Raw genomic sequence first — 19,355 nt, forward strand, 5'->3', positions numbered from 1 at the left:
TTCAGGCTTCAAAGAGCTGCCACACTGTACTTCCTGGCTGGGGCCCTCTTGCTTTTCCCATTATTTGCCGAGCAGAATGGCAGGAACCAGGGCAAGCATTGATTGGTTCTGATTTAATTGGGACTCTGGGAACAGGCTCTCATTTCTTTGGGCTAATTGGAACTTTTCTCTTTTGGGGGGTTCTGCTGTCTGTGCTGTTTGTCAAGTCACCTCCTGCAGTTGTTGTGGGATGGCCTATGGAGACAAATATGTAAATCCAAGTGGCTTCTTTCCATTCTCCCTACCCAGCTCCAACCCCCTTCTGACTTTTGGTGGACGTTCCTAATCTAGAGTTATTATGAAACTGGCTTGATTTCACAAATTGCCTATTGCAAATGCGCTGGAGGGTGGAGGAAACGGGGTGGCCAGGGCATCACTTTGCCATTTTAGAAGCATAGGCAGCCACGTTTTGTGGCATTTCTGAGAGTAGAGAGTGGCAAGCCAGGTGGTGTCATGGGTCTCACAGCCCAGCAGCCTGGCTGAGCTTGTGTCCTAGAAGGGCAGAGAAGCCCACCTTTTTTCCTATCTCAAGGACTTTAAGATACATCCTCCAAATCTTAGCCATTGGCTCTGCTAGTAATCTGGCTTTGATGGATGATCATCCAGGACTCCCTTTCCAGAACTAAGCGGGCTGCCCCAGGGAGGCAAAGAGGTCTTGGCCATCGACGGTGATATTGGGAGGACTCTGCACCCTTTGGATGGAGATGGGAAGTGCATGTGGAAGGATTTGTGACTTGTCCCTGTATGTGTCTCCAGGCAAGGGTACCCCACCCATTTTGGGTGCTTGTGCTGTGCTGTCAGGTAGGCACCATAGCCCTTGACGGCAGTTCTGGGGTGGCCCACCTAGTGTAGCCAGTTCTCCGGCCAGAAGCATGGAGAATGGGGGATGCCAGAGAATTGTGGGTGAGACACGATGAGCCCCTTTCAGCTGTCCTGGCAGGACTGGGGAGGGAAGGCAAGCTATTCTCCTCCAACACAGCCCTGAGAATTAATGCCCTGGAGCCTGGCTGGGCCAAACCTGGATGATTCTGGGCTTCACTCAGTTATACTGACCTGATAAACTTTTCTCTGGATATTTGAATCTGGGCCTTTGCATGTGTCAAATCTATAGAATATCTTTATATTATTTTCTGGCAAGACAGACTTTCATCATGGACAGGAACCTTATTCTGACCTTCACTTTGTGTCTACTAAACCTGCTCCTGTCAAAGTCATGGTGACCTGTTGTTCTGTTGTGCAGAAGCACCTGGAGACCAGTTAGGTAGCCCAGCCAGTGAAGAGTGGTCCTGGCCTAGAGCTCTCCTGTCCTGACGAGGGTGGGGGCAAGATGGGGGCAAGCAGAGGAAGCTGTTGGGGGGACCTTATACATTAGGATGTGCCACAAGTGGCAGACACACTTTCTAGAGGGCTCCATGGCCCAAGGCCTCTTCTGGACTCATCCTTTATACTAACACAGATTGGACCAATCAGTCAGAGTCATAGTAGCCTGCTGACCCCTCCAGTGACTCTGGTCCCGCCTATAAAATTATTAATTACTAGGAAAATGGCCCATCTGCCCCAACTTCAAACCTTATGCTCATAGTATAGTCGATCAATGAGCACTCATGGCTTTGTCTTTACCCACCCCATACCTTTCCTACTCAGGTTGATGGCTAAGTTGATTTTCTGTGTGGGTGCCTGCAGTCTGCCCATCCCTGGGGCCAGGGGCGCTGAGAGCTGGCACTCAACAAGCTTCCTCTGTGCCATGGAGCCTGAAATATTGTGCCAGCTGAAGTCAGTCTTGGGGAGGAGGGCTGGGCTGAGACTGACAGTTGCTAGGGGGAACCTGGCATGTGTAGGCCTCTTAGCTGTCTGTTGGAAGCTTGGAGACTATGGTATCCCATTTGGGTGCCCAGGGAGGGGTCTCAGGTGCTAGAACAGCCTCTGGCAGCCAGATCCTAGCTGGAGCAATATACTCATGGGGCTTGATTCTGTTTCTGCCCCTGAGTACTCCTTGAGGGCCTGGCTTTCCTTCCCAGACATAGTCCTGGGAGCTTCCAAAAAGAGCTGTCTCATTAGCCTGCATCTCCAGCCATACTCAGGACTCAGAGAATGACAATTCTATGTATGACCTTCCCTGCTATCCTCCCTTATTCCTGTTCCTGTGGGTGTTTAGGCCAGCCTTGGCTCACCACTGTAGAAGGCACACGCTGACCCATTGGGCTCAGGCCTTTGTTGTTGGTGCTGTCACTCGAGGGGAGGGTGTAGGAAGATGAAAGGGGAAAGGGGTATATCCAGGTGGAAGAGGTCTAACCTAGAGATAGGAACTGGTTTTAGTCCTGACTCTGCTGTGAGCTTCTGGGTAGTTTTAAGGTAAGTCTTTTCCCATGAGAGCCCTTTCTTCTGTGCCTACTTCTTAGGGTGTATGAGAATTAAGTGGGTAATTAGTGCATATGAGAATGCTATGAAAGCCATGCGATGCCATGGCATTGCCCTTAAGCCCTGAAACACACCATCTGACTCTGGCTTCTAAGGGGATAAAATTCTGGAATGAAGGTGGCATGTGGTGTCCCCACTCAGAGACACAGGTCAGCAGGAGACCTGAATATCCATCCATCACTTGCCTGCACCTGCGTGGGCCCAGCTCCATGACTGTCCAGCAGTGACCAGTGATCAGCATGTCAGTGTGATTCACTGTCCCTCAACAAGTCAGTGGGTCAGTTAATACACATTTGAAAGGTGTGGCCCATGCAAACTGCCTTGAGGCAGGTTGTGTAGGCAGGTGGTCTTTGTGAGCTGGAGGTCTGAGTGAGGAGAGAAGACTCCCCAAGCCTGAGGAGGATGGTCATCTGCAGCAGTGATTCTTGATTCCATGGTGGGCATGAGACCCCACAGGAGAGGTTTTATAAAATGATATCCCCAGGTGACCCCTTCTGAGATTGTATTGCATAGGTCAAGTGGAGCCCAGGCCAAGGACCCCAGATCTAAGCTCTAGACCAGAACCTTCTATGTTGCTGGAGTATAGAAGAAGGGGGCTCAGGGGAGGTCACTGAAGGCATCTTGGGCTTGTGGGATTTGCAGAAGGGTGGACCTGAGGTGACATGGAAGGAGTCTGGGAAAAGGGACTGCAGGAGTGGGCTGGAAGCTGGGCAGACTGAGCACGAGGCTAGCTGGCCAGCAGCAGGGAGATGCTCAGAGCATGAACACACTTTGAGCAGGGCCCTACAAGCCGAGCTGCTAGAAAGCCTGAGAAGGGGGCTATGGACAGAGAAGTGAGGGACAGAAAGCTGAGGGAGGACTGTCTGGGAGTTACAGAAAAAAGCAGCCTTTCCTGCAGCTGGCCAGCACCAGCTGGATCACTCAGGGCTATTCTCCAAACAAACATCAGGGGTGGATTGCTGTCCTCAAGGGCACCGTCAAGCCTGCAGGACTCCTGTGACTTTCTCAGGTCCTGCCAATCAGGGTTGGAGCTGAGGACGTGTGTGCCGTAACCAGGAATCCACATGGCTTTTCCAGGGGACTCTCAAGTCAGCTGAGACCATCCATCCCAACTCCAGATGTTGGCAGGACCTTGACAACTTCTGGAGAAGACCAGAGCAGTTCTTGGTTCATCCAACTCCCTGTTTCATGTCTCTCCCACTCCCCACATGTCTGTCAAAGCCCTGAGCTAGGGCCTACACCCTCTCTGGCACTTGTCCTGTGTAGCCCTCCCAGGCACTCCTCAAGCCATCCACTCCCTTGCCAACGCCCCAGAGGCTGCTGTCCTTCCCCAGCTGCTTAGGCACTCCCCTTTCTTCAAATGGGGCCTTTTTTCATGGTAATTTTCCACCTACATGTAAATTCCTTCATGCCTGGAAACCCAAGGGACATTTTGAACCTTTCAACAGTTTTGGTGCCTTTGTCAACTTGAGTGGCTGAGATGAGCCAATTTATAAGCCTGGGGGAGTTGAGACAGAAAATCTGCAGGATTTGAAGGTGGAGAAAAATATGTCTAATTTCACTCACCTTGGAAAAAAAAAGTTCTGGGGCCTATTTCCATCTCTCTTGGGGTTGCTGGTCCCAGCTTTGGGTTACCACCTTCATTCTCATCCTGGGTGCTGAAAGAGAAAGTGGGTCCCAAGGGGAGGGTGTGTGTGTGTGTGTGTGTGTGTGTGTGAAGGTGTGTGCACAGGTGCAGCCACCAGCCTGGCAGCTGCATCCGGGTCACTGGGGAACCCTGTCTTCTAGCTCCAGCCCATCAGCTGTTGGCTGGTGAGTGAGAGGAAGCCTGCAGCTCAGTCAGCCTCTGCTCCAGACCCAGGGAGACCAGCTCTGCTCAGGGCTCGGGGAGGACAGGGTCATTAACACCGCAGCCTTGTAAGATGAGCTTCATAATAGGATTTCCCAACAGGCTACTTCATTTAGAAGTCTCCTGGGCTTCCTCTGCTCCCTACAGTGGCCCTGCCCAGTGCCCTCCAGAGAAGAATCTAATGTAATTGGCTGGATGTAATGGGCTGTGACACCAGCATGAGCAACAGCAAACAGAGCTGGAAGGATGCCCCAGTGCCTCCCTGACTCCAGCATATGAGGCAGGAGCACTCCGTCCTGTGCTCTGGTGATAGTGGAGGACAGCAAGAGGGGAAGGGAGGGAAGAGAGGGGAGCTTCAGGTTCCAAGTCCTCTTGTGATCTGTGCTGCCCCTCTGCCTTTGAAAGACCTGGGTGGAAGCACCAAATTCCACTGGTGTTGACCAAACAGTTGTGATTCTCCCAGGTCAGTGCTGGAGTGACTGAGAACGATTTGGCAGTGTTCTGTGCACAAGAGCTGCCCGGCATGGAATCCACCACTTACTAAATGTGTGCTATCAAAGATGCTGACAGACACACTATGTAGCCATTACTCAGACGGTGTGGGTAGTGGAATTGTCACGGGCGAGCGGTCCACTTGAGGCCCTAAGGTCACCACTTACTGCACCATCATTGGCCCATGCAGAACTAGAGAGTCTGAAACTACTCAAGCTGGACAGGCGTGTGGGATGATGAGAGACCACCACGGTATCCACAGAGAGAGGAAAGCCAGGGAGCATTTCTGGGTACCAGTCTAGAGAGCCCTGGCTGGCTAATGTCAGAGCAGGGATCAGAATCCCGGTCGGGGGAGGCCACCATTTCCCTTTGCATGTGAGACTGGATTTTGTTAAAGTTAACCATCCTTAAACATACAACATGTGTCTTCAGGACTATCAGGCTTGCCTCAGCTGTTCTCTCATAGATAACCCTCTCTTGTGACTGTGTTATCCACTGTTGTTTCTTGGGTCAGGGCTCCCTGGCACCGTGTTCTGTGGCCATACATTTGCCCACTGTACAGCACAGAGCTCCACATTGACTGCCAACAGCTTCTTTTAGCCTCTCTGGCTGCAACCCTATCTCTCCAGATCCTCTGACATGTTCATCTGATAGTTGAGCCACCCAGAGGTTGCATAGCATCTTAGGGTTGGGGGGCGACCCCAAGCTCCCTGGGAAGGATGAGGTCTAAGGCTTTGTGCTTATAAAAGGGGACAGAGGGAAGGTGGTGGGGATGTCAGCTGGAGGCCTGACTGTGGCTCTCTAATGGGTCTCAGAACCAGCATGGGCCCCCAGGGCGGAATCCCAGCTCAGGCAGGGTGGGGGTCAGACTTTCCCTCTTTGCTTCCTGTCCCCATCTCGCTCTGGAGCCGGGTAGTCCCTGCCTGCAGAACTTGAGGATGAACATCCACACAAACTTGCTTGCCTGGGTGAGGAATCACTACATTTCATTTTGAAGCATGAAGATCAAAATCATTCTGAGTCTGAGCCTGCTTGCAATGGGGTTCTTCAGTTCTGGTCCCCAGGGAGCTCTGACAGTCTGAATTCTTTTCCCATTGCTTTTGGCCTTTGACAAGCTGTGTTGACAGTGCCCTAATGCTCCTGGGTCTTATTTCTCCCTGAAGGAAGTGGGGTGGAAAAGACTGAGAAGAATCAGCCCAGGATATTTGCAAACAGAGAAGGGATGCGTCCCAGACATGGGCAAACCACCAGGAGCAAACCTTAGTTTACCAAGAGGGCTTTGACAGGAACAGGGAGAGAGGGATGCTCTTGGTCTTTTCCTAGGGGAGAAGTCTCTGCCTGTAGAAGTCATATCTACACTCTTTGGTGGCTTAACTAAGAGCTTGAGTACCAGTTGATATGGCAGCTGGGCCTTCCATTTTTGTTTCAAGGGCCAGCTAATGAGGGCAAGGCAGGCCAATCCTGTGGAGATGTGGTTTAGTATACAGGAGTATGTCTAGGTTGGCTCTGGGCCCCAGGAGTTATCCCCTACGACAGAGAACATCCCACCTTCCTGTGGATCCTCCCAGCCTGTTGCAGAATGAATCCGTGCAGCTGCAGATAGGCTGGGCTTATCCTGTGTGTGTGTGTGTGTGTGTGTGTGTGTGTGTGTGTGTGTGTGTATGCGCGCGCACGTGCGAGCGCACTTCTGGCCAAGGGGGTCAGGAGGAAATCAGGAGAGGTGAGGGTGAGGCTAATGAGGCACTGTGGGGAGTCTCAGGAGGCTTCTTAGAATCACAGGACAGAAATTCAGGGCCAGAGAGGGCCAAACCCAGCCCTAACAGAGGTTTTTATTGAGGGTAGGGCCCAGTTCTGGGGAAGAGATGGACAAAGAAACAGGTCCTTTGGTTTCTGGCTTGTCCCTGGACTCTGCCTGGAATAACCCACTGTCACTAGGAATGGGGACACATTCCTAGTGGTGACTGGAGTTACTTGGTCTTTGGGTATTACCCTTGGGGACCTGCTCTGGTCTCCTCCTTGCAGGTCTGGGCAGTTCTGGCCTTCTGTTCTTCAATCAAGTTGGATTCCACTTGTGAGTTCATGTGGATCTAGTGACACCTGTGCTCATTCTTTCTTTAGGTACTTACTGGGTACCTACAGATGCCAGGCCCTTTATACTTCTGTACATAGATTGAGCGATTTTACTTCTAAGAATCTGCTACATTCTTAGCTCTCTGGAAAGTGGTTACAATGTCCACAGTACAAGGGAGTCACAAGAAGCTATGTTGCCCTGGTGGGACCCGGTGGAGGATAGCTCCTCCCAGCTAGGTAAGACCTCTAAGGAGAGTGAGTCCAGCCCACCAGATGATACATTGCTTTCCCACAGTGGTCCACCACCCTGCTTTTCAACACCTCCAGTGATGAGACACTCAGACTTCCTGAGGCAGTCTGGTTCATCGGAGCCCTTCTTCCTAATAGTGAATCAGGGCTCACTGATCCAGTCCCTGGGGTAGAACTTTTATGCAAATCTCTGTTCTGCAAAGTTACTTTTTGTTGTTATTTTAAAAATGTTTTGTGGGAGCCGGGGTAACCGGTTCATTCAGTTAAGCATCCAACTTCAGCTCGGGTCATGATCTCCCAGTCCATGGGTTTGAGCCCCGCATCAGGCTCTGTGCTGACAGCTCAGAGCCTGGATGGAGCCTGCTTCAGATTCTGTTCTCCCTCTCTCTCTGCCCCTAACCCACTCATGCTCTGTTTCTCCATCTCTCAAAAATGAATAAATGTTAAAAAATTTTTTTAAAAATTAAAAATGTTTTGGACAGGTAGTAAATAGGAAAAAGTTTCCCTCCCACTCTTGTCCTCACCAGGGGCCCTAGCTGTTAAAGTTTCTAATATGCAAAGAAAAGTGTGTGCATTTGCACACCCAGAATATAGCTATATCTTTTTCCCACCTGTATAGAGACATATTACCCAGGGCTTTTTACCTAGTCACCCCACCTGTTTCTTATTTAACAATGAAGTTTTCAACAATGAAATACTTATTCTGTATTACACAGAAATCTGCCTCATTTTTTCAAATGATTCTGTAGTGTTGTATTAAATGGGTGTGCCTTCATGTTCTTCATTTATATACATGTAGGTTGCTTCCTGTTTTTTTTGTTGTTGTTGTTGTTATTTCTAAACAATATTTCAACAAAGATCCTTGCATTTATCTTTGTACTTGTGTACGAGTATATCTGCGAGTCAAATTCCTTAATTAATTTATGCAATGAATATTTATTGAGGACTTTCTATGTGCCAAGCACTTTTCTAAGAACTAAGGGTGCAGGAAATTCTTAGAAGAAAAATTGCTGTGCTCGCTTCAGCAGCACATATACTAGAAGAAAAATTGCTGAATCAGAGTATATACATTTCTAATTTTGAGAGACGTTCCTGAATAGTCCTCCAGAAAAAAAAAAGGGCATTTTCTACCAATTTTGCTACCTCCAACAGCGTAAGAGAGTGCCTACTCCCCACACCTTTGCCAAGAGAACAAAATGTCGATCATTTTTATCTTTGCCAATCTGGTAGATGAAAACCAGCAACCCACTGTGGTTTCAGTTTACATTTGTCTTGCTATGTAGGGCATTGAACATGGTAGCATTCACAAGTTGCCCTGATGTTCAGTTGTACGGGACTCAACAAGCGTTCCTGTACAACACATCATTAAATCAGGTGGTTTGCTTGTTGCAGACCTTTTGGGGTTTGCTCCCTCCATGGCATGGTCTATTCCTCACTTTCCTCTGTCCCCCTCTGTCCCGTTCCCTCCTGCCATATATCCGCCCTTGATCTGTTCTTTGTCCATCTATAGCATCAGGACATGTTGGCACATGCCGCTCACCCATTTTGACATTTCTTAGTTAGTGGCAGGTGACCGGTCTGCAGATGGGACAGGACAGGAACAGATGCTGGTGCTCAAGGGCCAGGCTGTTCTCCTGGTCCAGTCCCAGAAAACCCGGCCAGCCTGGTTTGTGGGGAAATACACCTCACTTTTCCCATCCTTCCTCTCCTGCCCGGAGCCAGTTCTGGGCTCCTTGCTCACCCTGTGCAGCCCTGCTCTGCTCCCTGCATCTCTCAGCTCTTACCCTTTGGCCCAGACCCTCTACCACACATCCTTTCCTTCAGTTCTCCCAGCTTAACTCTGGGGCTTAGGGTTTCAGCACACCCTGGTGGCTCCCCCTCAGTTGCCCCTTCCTAAATCACCAGTGCTCAGCCCTCATCTGCCCCATCCTCCTCTTTGTTTCTTCTGCACCAACCCACCCTCAGCAGAGCTGTCCAGCAGTGTCAGTCCTGCCACTGACCAGGCATCTACTCCCCAGGCCAGAGCTAAATCCTGCAGCCCTGCTGAAGCCCTGGCCCTGCTTCTACCAGCAAGCCTGATCTTAGCCCTGGGTGGCTGCTCACTGCCTCCTTCTCTCTGTGGCTTTTGTCTTCCAACTCTGCGGGTTTTCTTTCTCTCTGAGACCAGGGACTTCCTTTTTCCCTTCCTTGTTTCAGTCGCCCCTCCTCTCTTGTCTGCTCCCCTCCCCACCTGTGCTCTCCTCTCCCTTCCCTGCCCCTCCCTTTTCTCTCCCCTGCTTCCTTCCTCACTTTTCTGTTATTTTCTGTGAAAATAAATACATTCAGGTTAAATGAGTCAACTTAAAGAAAAATAATAACTTAACTAATAGACTAAAAACCTGGTACATAGATGTGGCAAAAAGCAATGAAGATGGGATGCAAAATGACTGATGTGTGGAAAGAATGCTGATTTGCCCTGTGTACCTGGGCTAAGGAAGCAGCTTATATAATCTTCTGGGCAGTCTCACCATTCACTGTCAGATCATGGTGATGGCTATCATTTGGGTAGGGAGCAAACCTTTCTGGATTGGCTTCCAGCTTGCCTGAAGCACTAATACAGCGGGGCTATTATTTGCAGAGAACTCACTATGTACCAGATGCTCTGCCTAATTCTTTTCGTGCATTATCTCTTAAATCCTTACAATAGCCCTATGAGGTACATATGATTATCAACCTCATTTTTCAGTTGAAGATACCAAGGCACAAAGAAGCTAAGTAACTTTACCAGGGTCATACAATGTAGGACTCTGGGGCCTGGCTGATAACTGCTATTCTCTACTCTTCCTCTCCTCACTCCCTACCCCCAGCTGGAGAAGAGAGAGATTCCCACAGGGCAGAACTGTGATTTGTGGTGGGGTTGGGCCTTCAGCATCCCATTTGGACTGTGATATAATCCTTCACTAAGGGACCCAAGGAAAACCCATCAATTTGATATGCATTTCCCATTGGCTACGGATGACCCAGGAGATCCGTGGAGGGACCGTGCTTGAAGTTGAACCCCTCCACCTCTGTCCTCCACCTAGCCTTTCAATCTCTGTCACCTACTTCCGAAGCTCCTCATGGGCAGGGCCATGCTTGCTGTGTCTCTGTGTCCCAAATGCCCGCTGTGTGTCATCTGTTTAATGAGAACAAAACAAAATGCATTGAAAACAAAATTTGTGGAATCAGGGTGAGAGCTGAGGAAGAAGAAAGGCTTTGCATGTGTAAGAAAACATCCTAGCTGCACTGAGTAGCGTAAGCTCCGTAGAAACTGGGCAGGAACCATGCGGAGTCGCTGACAAGGCATGTGCTTATAGAGGTGATGATGGCAGAACCAGATGGAGGAAGTAACCAGTGATGGCAGAGGCCTTGTCTGTCTGTTGTCCAATATAGTGACACGCTGTACACACACACACACACACACACACACACACACAGAACAAAATCAACAGAATGGCCGAAAGCCCATACGTTATGAAACCCTTTCACTAAAAGTTGGTGACAATGTCTCAGTTTGACAGAGGACATAAGGTCAGTGCAACGTGTGTATTTCAAGTGGAAAATGACAATCTGCTCTTAGAACAAGATGGATACAGCTTCTCATTGAAATTGTATGGAATATGCAAGAACTCTGCCAAATCATGAACTTGGCAAAAATTTGCCTGTTCTGGGAATTAGGCGATTTGAGGGTTTCTATTTGGTTTTTGGGTCTATCACACACATGCCTGCATTGATCTGAATGTGGAGGTCCTTGTGACGTGGGGCTTTTCTTTTCCTGCTGGTTCTGTTTGTCTTCCTCTCTGCATCTTTGGCCAAGTTGGTCTCCCTGTTTTCTTTTCTTTTCGTCCATTGACTCTATTCTCTTGTCTGTCTTCTCTCTGGACTTGATTCAAAAAGGAAGAAAAGAGAAACACATTTCATTGGTAGAAGTTTAATGAATGGATGGTTATTTCCATTCACTGTTTTTATTTTTTTCCCTTGGAAACTGTTTACATGCAAACTACAATAAAAATGAGTTCTTTCATGTAGTAAAATGGAAGAAATCAATGTTTATCATTGAAATTGATTGCAAATATTACAAGAGTGATTTTTGTCATCAGAATTACTAATATATAGTCACACATGCTGATAATGAGACCATTCATTAAAAAGAACAATAGCTTTTTTTTTTTAAGTGTCTTTGTAGAATGCCCTGATTCTCTGTGCTCATTTCTGTATTTTTCTGGAGCATATTCCTATTTTTTTTTTTTTTTTTTAGCTTTTCAACCCCATTTTTTTATTATTCTCCCCTTTTGAGAATTCTTTTAAGCTCCCCTTTTTTTTTTTCCCTAACATTTTTTAAATCTTTCAATCCAGCTACGAGTTAAAAACCAGTAACCAAAGCTGTGCACTGTTGAATTTAACTTTCCCAATCAGAGTGATTGATTTCAGCCTTTGGGGTTGACGCCGCCACTCCTGCTTTGTGGGTACCTCTGCCCACTCACCTAAGAATTTCTTCTAATAGAAAGTCAGTTATTTGGGACTGACAATGCAAGAGTGAGCAGTAGATCCCCCTTCCCTCCAGGACCTTTTGCAGCTCTGGGGGCAATGGCTTTGCTATCCAGAGAACTGATAACACATCAGTACGCAAGCCAACTGAATATCCATACAGCCACTTCCTTCTGGGCCGGGAGGAGGGGGCAGTGTTGCTCCTGGATATCCATCCCATGGGTTGATGGTCTCCATCCCCTCCCTACCCTGGCTTCTCCCAGGGGCCGGGCCTTTTCAGGCCTTCCCCACAGACTCCTTTCCTGCCTGTAGCTGTGTGCCGGCCCCTCCTTCATAGCCCACAAAGAGCTCTGTAGACAGACATTGTGTGCTGTTTGCCAACACGGGGGCCCGGGTACACAGAGGGGGCGAGGGAGAAGCCATCTGCTCTCTCCTTTCACAGAGACCTTTGCTTTCTCCCTTTCACTCTCCTCCTCGCTCTCTGTCTTTGAACGTGCATACAAAAATAAAAAAAGCAGTTGCTAATTAGAGCAAGAGAATGAGCGTGAGCCTGGAAGGGGGTACAGCGGAGAGGCGGCCCCTGTGCAAATCAGCCCGCTGGTAAGAGCCAGTCGGGGAAGGATGAAGGGGCGCTGAGGGGCTTCGGAGGGATATTTTGACAAAATAAGCAACAAAGCTTCTTCTTCAGAGTGGCAGAGGGGCTTTGTCTTAACTTCTCACCAAAGAAGGGGAAGAAATAAGAAATGACAGAGTTTTTTGTAAACTCCCACTGCTGGTGTCCACTGACCTTTGCTCTGATATTTTCACTCCCTCAATAGCCCAGTAAACAATAGTCTCTACTGGGGGGACATTTAAGTGTATCCTTTTATTGGTAATTTTTGTCCTGGCTGATAGCTAGTGGGAAATCACTGGCTTCATCTCCCAGGCAGTGCTGGCTGAGGGAGAGCTTCCCCACACAGGAGCAGCTGAGTCATCAGGAAGCCCAAGCTGGGAAAATATCCCCGGACAAATCCAGACTCTCTGTCAAGGCTTTTTTTTTCCACCCTACTCTTTCCTGTTCTTGGTTCACCAGGTGATTTCTTTTCCCAGACCCATGTTGTTAAATTGGAAGGAGCAGCCTGATGCGTGGTGCTGATGTGTTGGCTGCCTGAGCGTAGCTGGGGTTAGAACAGGATGCTGCTCCAACCCTGAGCTCTGGGAATCCATCCTTCACTCATGGAAGGTTCTGGACATATCACCTCAGCGAGGCCTGGGGCCATCTGCTGGGAAGTTTTGCCATGGCTTTAGAACGGACCCTTTCCATCTTTACTCAGCCATGCTCACTCACTCATCATCCCTGGGAGGGTTACTGCGTGACTAGGTCTCTATAAAGATGCAGTTTTTCCAGGTATAAACTTAAAGGACGGATGACGCAGATAAGGAAAGATTTGGATGTAACTACCCTGTGCATCTTAAGAATGAGGTGATTTTCTGATTTCTTGTGAATGTGAACAAGTGAGAACAGGAACATGGAAGTCTCATCAGGATACACACTGGTTACTAACTAGTCAGGGAGGAGGAGAGGAAAAGGCAATAGAACCTGGAAAGATGGATTATAATTAGTTCATTCTTCCTCCACTGGGCTGTTTAAGGTGATGGCTACACACGCAAAGACAGAAAGCCCTCTCTGTAACTGCTGGGAATATCCCTGGACTCTCAGATGATGTCCCCAAACGAACTTTTCATGGGTCCATACTCAGTGCACCTGTCTCTAGCACACAGGGGTGCTTCCCCGGGAGCCCAGTGCAGCCCATCTTAGCCCCGTCCGAGGACCCCTCCAGGGAAAGCAGGGCAGGAGTCCACACACCATGCAACTAGGCCAGGCCACCAAAGCCATTGAGGAAACAGCCATGGATGGGTCCTTGTTAAGAGCCGGTGACAGGAAAGCTTGGGTTTTTCCATCCGAGCTTTGTGTTTGTTAGTAGAGTGGTATCTCTGGGTCTCAGCATTGTTCCCCATTAAGTGATGGTTTAACACAGGGCTCAGTCTTGCTGTGAAGACTGTATGATAATCTGCCTGTGCGGAGCTCAGCAAAGAAAGACCGTGGCACATTGCAAGGGTTCAGAAATGGATGCTGATGTTACCAAAATTTTTGCTATTAAATAAGCCCAAGGATAATTTTCTGCTGGTTCCTTTGAGATGTGAGGACTGTGTGAAGAATGTGGGAAATGTACAGAGATCCAATAAATATTAGGAAGGCTTAGATGGCATGATCTGAGTCCTGGGTACATGAAACATTTTAAAGTAGAGTTGCTGAAGACAATGGAAGCCACCCATCTAGTCATAAATGGATGTGAGTTTGCCCAGTTTGCCACTGCAAGATTAAATCCTTTTTTAAAATTATTTTTTTTTTAATTTTCTATGACTTTAAATTTCATTAAAAATTGTCATACAGAAAATGTGACTTCTTCTGGTGGAAAGTTTTATGAATTTTAGTCCATGCACAGATTTGTGTAACCACCCTAAAAATCAGAATACAGAGAACTGCCTTATGGTGTTGCTTTATGGTCACTGCCTCCTCCCACCCCACCCCCAGCTATCAGTGATTCTGCATCCCGTTGTGTCATCTTTCTACATGGAGTGATATGGGAAACCTTTGAGACTGGCTTCTTTCACTTAGCATAATGCCTGTGAGATTCACATAAGCTGTTGCTTATGTCACTGGTTTGTTGCTTTTTGTTGCTGAGTAGTATTCCATCCTGTGGATGCACCATAGTTTATCCATTCACCTGTTGAAAAACACTTGGATCATTTCCAGTTTGGGGTAATCATGAATAGAGTTGCTGTAAACATTCATGGGCAGGTTTTTGTGTAGACATACATTTTCATTGCTCTAGGTCAGATACCTGAGAGGGATTGCTGGGCCACATAGAAACTATGTGTTCAACTGCCAGATTGATCTTCAGTGCCTGTTCCATTTTGCAATACCACAGCAATTTTTCTGCGTCTTTTGCAGCACTTGGTATGATCAGTATTTGTTATTTTAGCCATTCTATTAGATGTGTCTTGATATCTCATGGTGGTTTCTAGTTGTGTTTCTCTAGTGAATAATGATGTTGAGTATCTTTCATGTGCTTATTTGCCATTTGTTTATCCTCCTTGGTGAAGTGTCTATTCACAATGTTTGCCCTAGTTTTAATTAGGCTGTTTGTTTTCTTACTATTGGGTTTCAAGATTTCTCCACATATTTTAGATACAGGTCTTTTTGTTGAATATGTGAATATATTGTTTGCAGATATTTTCTTCCATTCTGTAACTTGTCTCTTCTTTCTTTTAATGGTGTCTTTCACAAAACATTTTCAATTTTGATGAAATCCAATTTATCCATTAATCTTTTTTATTGAAGTCTTTGTTTTCTTAGAGAAGCTTTAGATTCATCATAGCAAGATTGAGGGGAAGGTACCAGGATTTTCCACATGACCCCTGCCCCTGCATATGCATGGCCTCTCCCATTTCAACACCCCCAGCCATGGTGATACACTGGTACAATCCATGAGCTACACGGCTGCTTCATAATCACCCAGAGTCCATGGTTCACATTAGGGTTCACTTGTGGTGTTATACCTACTATGAATTTGGACAAATGTATAATGGTATGTATCCAGGATCCACCATTATGGTATCATACAGAGTAGTTTCACTGCCCTAAAAATCCTCTGTACTTCACCAATGCATCCTTCCCTCTTCCTTAACCCCTGGCAACCACTCATATTTTTACTGTCTCCATAGTTTTGGCTTTTCAAGAGTGTTATACAGGTATATAATAGGATGTAGCTTTTTCACGTTGGCTTCTTTCACTTAATAATATGTATTAAGGTTTCCTTACGTCTTTTCATGGCTTGACAGCTCATTTCTTTTAAAAGCTGAATAATACTCCATTGTCTGGAGAATTTATTCATTTTTGTTCTCAGTGTGTCCAACTAATTACTTTTTCAATTGATCCAGGTTATGGATCATACTTTTGGTGGCATGTCCAGGAAAGTAATTCCATGCCTAACCCGAGATCACAAAGGTTTTCTCCTAATGTTAATCTTCTAAAAGTTTTACAGTTTTATGATCCAAATGCATGTCTGTGACCATTTTGAGTTAGCCTTTATTTAAAGTATGAGATTCAGATTCAGGTTTATTTTTATTAGTTTTGTCTCTGATGTCCACTTATACCAACAACAGAGAGCTGTGGTGATGGCTCTTTCACCTCCTCCAAGCCTTTACTTGAATATTACCTTCTCAGTGATCCCTACATTGACCACCCCACTCAGAGTGTGGGCTCCGCCCTCCTCACACTGTGGGCCCCGCCCACCTTACAGTGTGGGCCCCGCCTTCCTCACAGTGTGGGCTGCCCTTAACAGCCCTCCCATCTCCACTACCTTGCATTATTTTTCTCCATAGCACTTATTGTCTGTGACATAGTGTGCAGCTTGCTTACTTACTGGGTACACCATCTCACTGGTATGCAGGCTGCATGAGGGCAAGGATATTTGAGTGCGTGCTGGGAGGGGGTTGCTTGTGAATGGATGTTTCCTGAGTGGTCGGTAAGTGGGGGGTGCCCGAAGAGGCTGGGGCCCGCCTAGGGCACATGGCTGCAGAGGGAGAAAGCACAGGCCTCCCTGTCTCACACATTCATCAGGCAGAACAGGTTTGTCAAAGTTAACACTCCACTCTGAGGTCTTGTCTTACCCACCCGCCCACCATATTGTTTGAGATAAATAAGAATTTAAGCAATTAAACCTTTTTCCCTCTCAGTCTTAACGTATTTGTTCCTTGAAACTTAAGCTTTATCCCTTATGCTCCTTGAAAGAAAGAAAGCACTCTAAAGCCCTGGGAAAATTATCTTAAATTCTAATCAGCCCTCAATCCTGGGTGTGAGAAGCAACTCAGAGATGAGGTGGTTGGCAGAGCAGGGGGCAAGCAGGGAAAGCTGTTTAGGCAGCAAAGCCAGCTAGAATTGAGGTTTTCAACTGGCTAATAGTGCTTCATTTCCAGCGAAGAGGCTTAACTTATCAAGTGAGAGGCCCAGGGAATCCGAGAAGCAAACAGTGCAAAGATATGGAGATCCCAAAAGAAAGTGCAGATTAAATAAACTGGGATGCAGAGTCGAGTGGATTCCTGTCGCCCTGCAATGGAACCCTCCTCTTTATTCTGTCCCTACCCTGAGTTCCAACATCACTGTGCCCTGGGCTTCTCTAGTAACAGGTGGAGTGGATGCATGCCCTTGCATTTCCCTGGGGCCTGCTCTGGAATTTCTTTATCAGGTAGCTTGGGGGCAACAGTGTGGTTAGCTGAGTGGGGAGGGGGCCAGCTGGGCACTTGAAGCTAGCATTGGCACAGCAAACCCACCGTCCTTAAAGTGCATGTTAATTTTGAGTGAGTGGGGGGAGGGCTCTAGAGGACCTTGATGGGAGGGCTGCCTCTGTGTCTGTTAGGACCTGGCTGGTGAGGGCTGGTGGGAAGCATTTACAGAAGGCGCTGGTCCTTTCCCTTTCTTGCTGCAGAGAAGCCAGCCCCTTAGATGCCACTCCACCCCCTGCCCTAAACTGGTCCCCTGCAGGTCCAGCAGGTCCTGGCAGACAGCCCTCTGTTCAGCTAGTCCTGCTCTTTGATGATCTCTGAACAGCTAAGGCTCCTGGCCTGTTTGGAATCTGGTCACATACCGTGTTTGTTCCCAGAAAAGCAAACCCACGTTGTCTCCAATTTCTCTCATTTCCACCACTGGATAGACCAAGCCGGCTAATTTTCCCTCTTCATAAATTTGTTTCAGTTCAGTGGGAGGAGCTGCTGATTGTGAGTCATCAGACCTGTGAGGGTGGGGGAACCCAAGTTGTAATGTTTCATAAATAATACTTTAATGAAGACACCCATTAACGCTTGTAATAATTCACAGAAAAGAAGCCCAAGCAGATCTGGTTGAAATATCTTCTTTTGTCTTTTTTTTTTTTTTTTTTTTAAGTGTTACCAGCTTAAACAGAGGTCTTAATTACAGAACAGAACAGAAGCCAGCAGTGTCTGGGAATTTCCTCTTGCCAGTGTGTACCAGTCCTTGGCTACACCTTTCTCCCGTGGCTCCTCCCAGAAGACCTGCCCCAGGAGAGGCAGCCTTTGCCCCCTCACCTTCCCCTCCCTTCCCCTTCAGAGCATCCTTGCTATGAGCCAAAGCTGTGTGCAGGGCTTTGTAGCTGAAGAGTGCCTAGGTCTTTAAGTCTTTCTTAGTGGGTGTGCATGTGCGCACACGTGTGTTTAAAGAGGTGAAGTCAAAACAGGATTACAAAAATTGTGGCATGATTTAAATGTTTGCTTTCCACAAATAAGTGCTTTTAACACAAAAATTGCAATACTCTATGTTATGCTCTAAGAAGATACTTGCAGGATTCATAAAACGTATTCATGTCCAGTGCCCAGAGGCAGGCTGCTTGGATAATGTGATACAGTTTTAAGTTGTATGGATTTCTCATTTCAGTCTGTGAGTATGTGTCACTGAGTGTGAATTTGAGCCCTTTTTTTTTTAATTTATTTATTTATTTATTTATTTTTTTTTTTAAATTTTTTTTTTTTCAACATTTTTTATTTATTTTTGGGACAGAGAGAGACAGAGCATGAACGGGGGAGGGGCAGAGAGAGAGGGAGACACAGAATCGGAAACAGGCTCCAGGCTCCGAGCCATCGGCCCAGAGCCTGACGCGGGGCTCGAACTCACGGACCGTGAGATCGTGACCTGGCTGAAGCCGGACGCTTAACCGACTGCGCCACCCAGGCGCCCCTTTGAGCCCTTTTTTGAATGGGAATGAGGCCAGATGGTCTCCTTACTTGTCTGTGACAACCCTGCTGGGCCTCTGAGTCTGGGAGGGCCTGTCCCTCATGCACTTGCTCATCCCAGGTTGGTTGCATCCTCCATCTCAGGGGAGCATGGTCTGACTCCTCTTCTTGCTCTCTCTAGAGCAAGGTGGGTGGGTGCCACCACCCACCGAGAGCCAGAGTGGGTGCTCCACCAACAGAGACATAGGGAGTCAGATTCAGAGGACAAATTTAAATCTGGTGCCTGATTGAGCTGGGGGCTGCTGGAGCAATCAGTCTCCTTCCCTGGGCGTGGGGAATGTGTCATGCTGTAGAGGCCTCGCCCCACCACACCCTCTTCTGACACACGGGGCCCCCAGCCTCTTCTAAGGCCAGGCACACAACAAAGGGACAGCTTTCTCTGGCTGTGTTGGCTGGCTCCCTTACCTTCCTGGGCAGGGAAGGGGGGAACATGATGGTGAGGGGCAGGGTTGACTGACCAATGTTCAAGGCACCAGGCAAGGCCCAGCCTAGCTCTCTGTTTCTTTTTTTTTTTTAATTACAAATTTTTTTAACATTTATTTATTTTTGAGAGACACAGAGAGTCAGAGCACAAGCAAGGGAGGGGCAGAGAGAGAAGGAGACACAGAATCTGAAGCAGGCTCCAGGCTCTGAGCTGTCAGCACAGAGCCTGACGCGGGGCTCAAACCCACAAACTGTGAGATCGTGACCTGAGCTGAAGTCTGACGCTTAACTGACTGGCCACCCAGGCGCCCTTCTCTGCTTCTTTACTCTGGGAGAGTCAACTGCAGATCTCGCAGTAGGAGGGGAGCTGAGCAAAGCTCTCTTTGCCTGTATTGTGGTCCTCGGAAGGAATCCTCTGAGCAGAATTGAAATAATGCCCAGGAGTGCTAGGGGTGGGGTG

At 47.7% G+C, this 19,355-nt stretch overlaps 1 protein-coding gene and 1 long non-coding RNA gene across 3 annotated transcripts in view; one reads left to right on the forward strand and one right to left on the reverse strand.

Moving 5' to 3' along the window:
* The window catches only part of EPHB1 (EPH receptor B1), a 432,844-nt gene that overhangs the window by 163,608 nt on the left and 249,881 nt on the right, over positions 1-19,355 (forward strand). The window lies entirely within an intron of this gene.
* LOC131511881 (uncharacterized) lies at positions 10,668-17,401 on the reverse strand. The gene is made up of 2 exons (XR_009261796.1): positions 17,314-17,401; positions 10,668-11,018 (listed from the first exon to the last, which is right to left on the reverse strand). It is a non-coding gene; the product is annotated as an uncharacterized LOC131511881 (long non-coding RNA).

This window comes from Neofelis nebulosa, chromosome 5 (genome assembly GCF_028018385.1).
Source record: "Neofelis nebulosa isolate mNeoNeb1 chromosome 5, mNeoNeb1.pri, whole genome shotgun sequence".
Classification (NCBI taxonomy): Eukaryota; Metazoa; Chordata; class Mammalia; order Carnivora; family Felidae; genus Neofelis; species Neofelis nebulosa.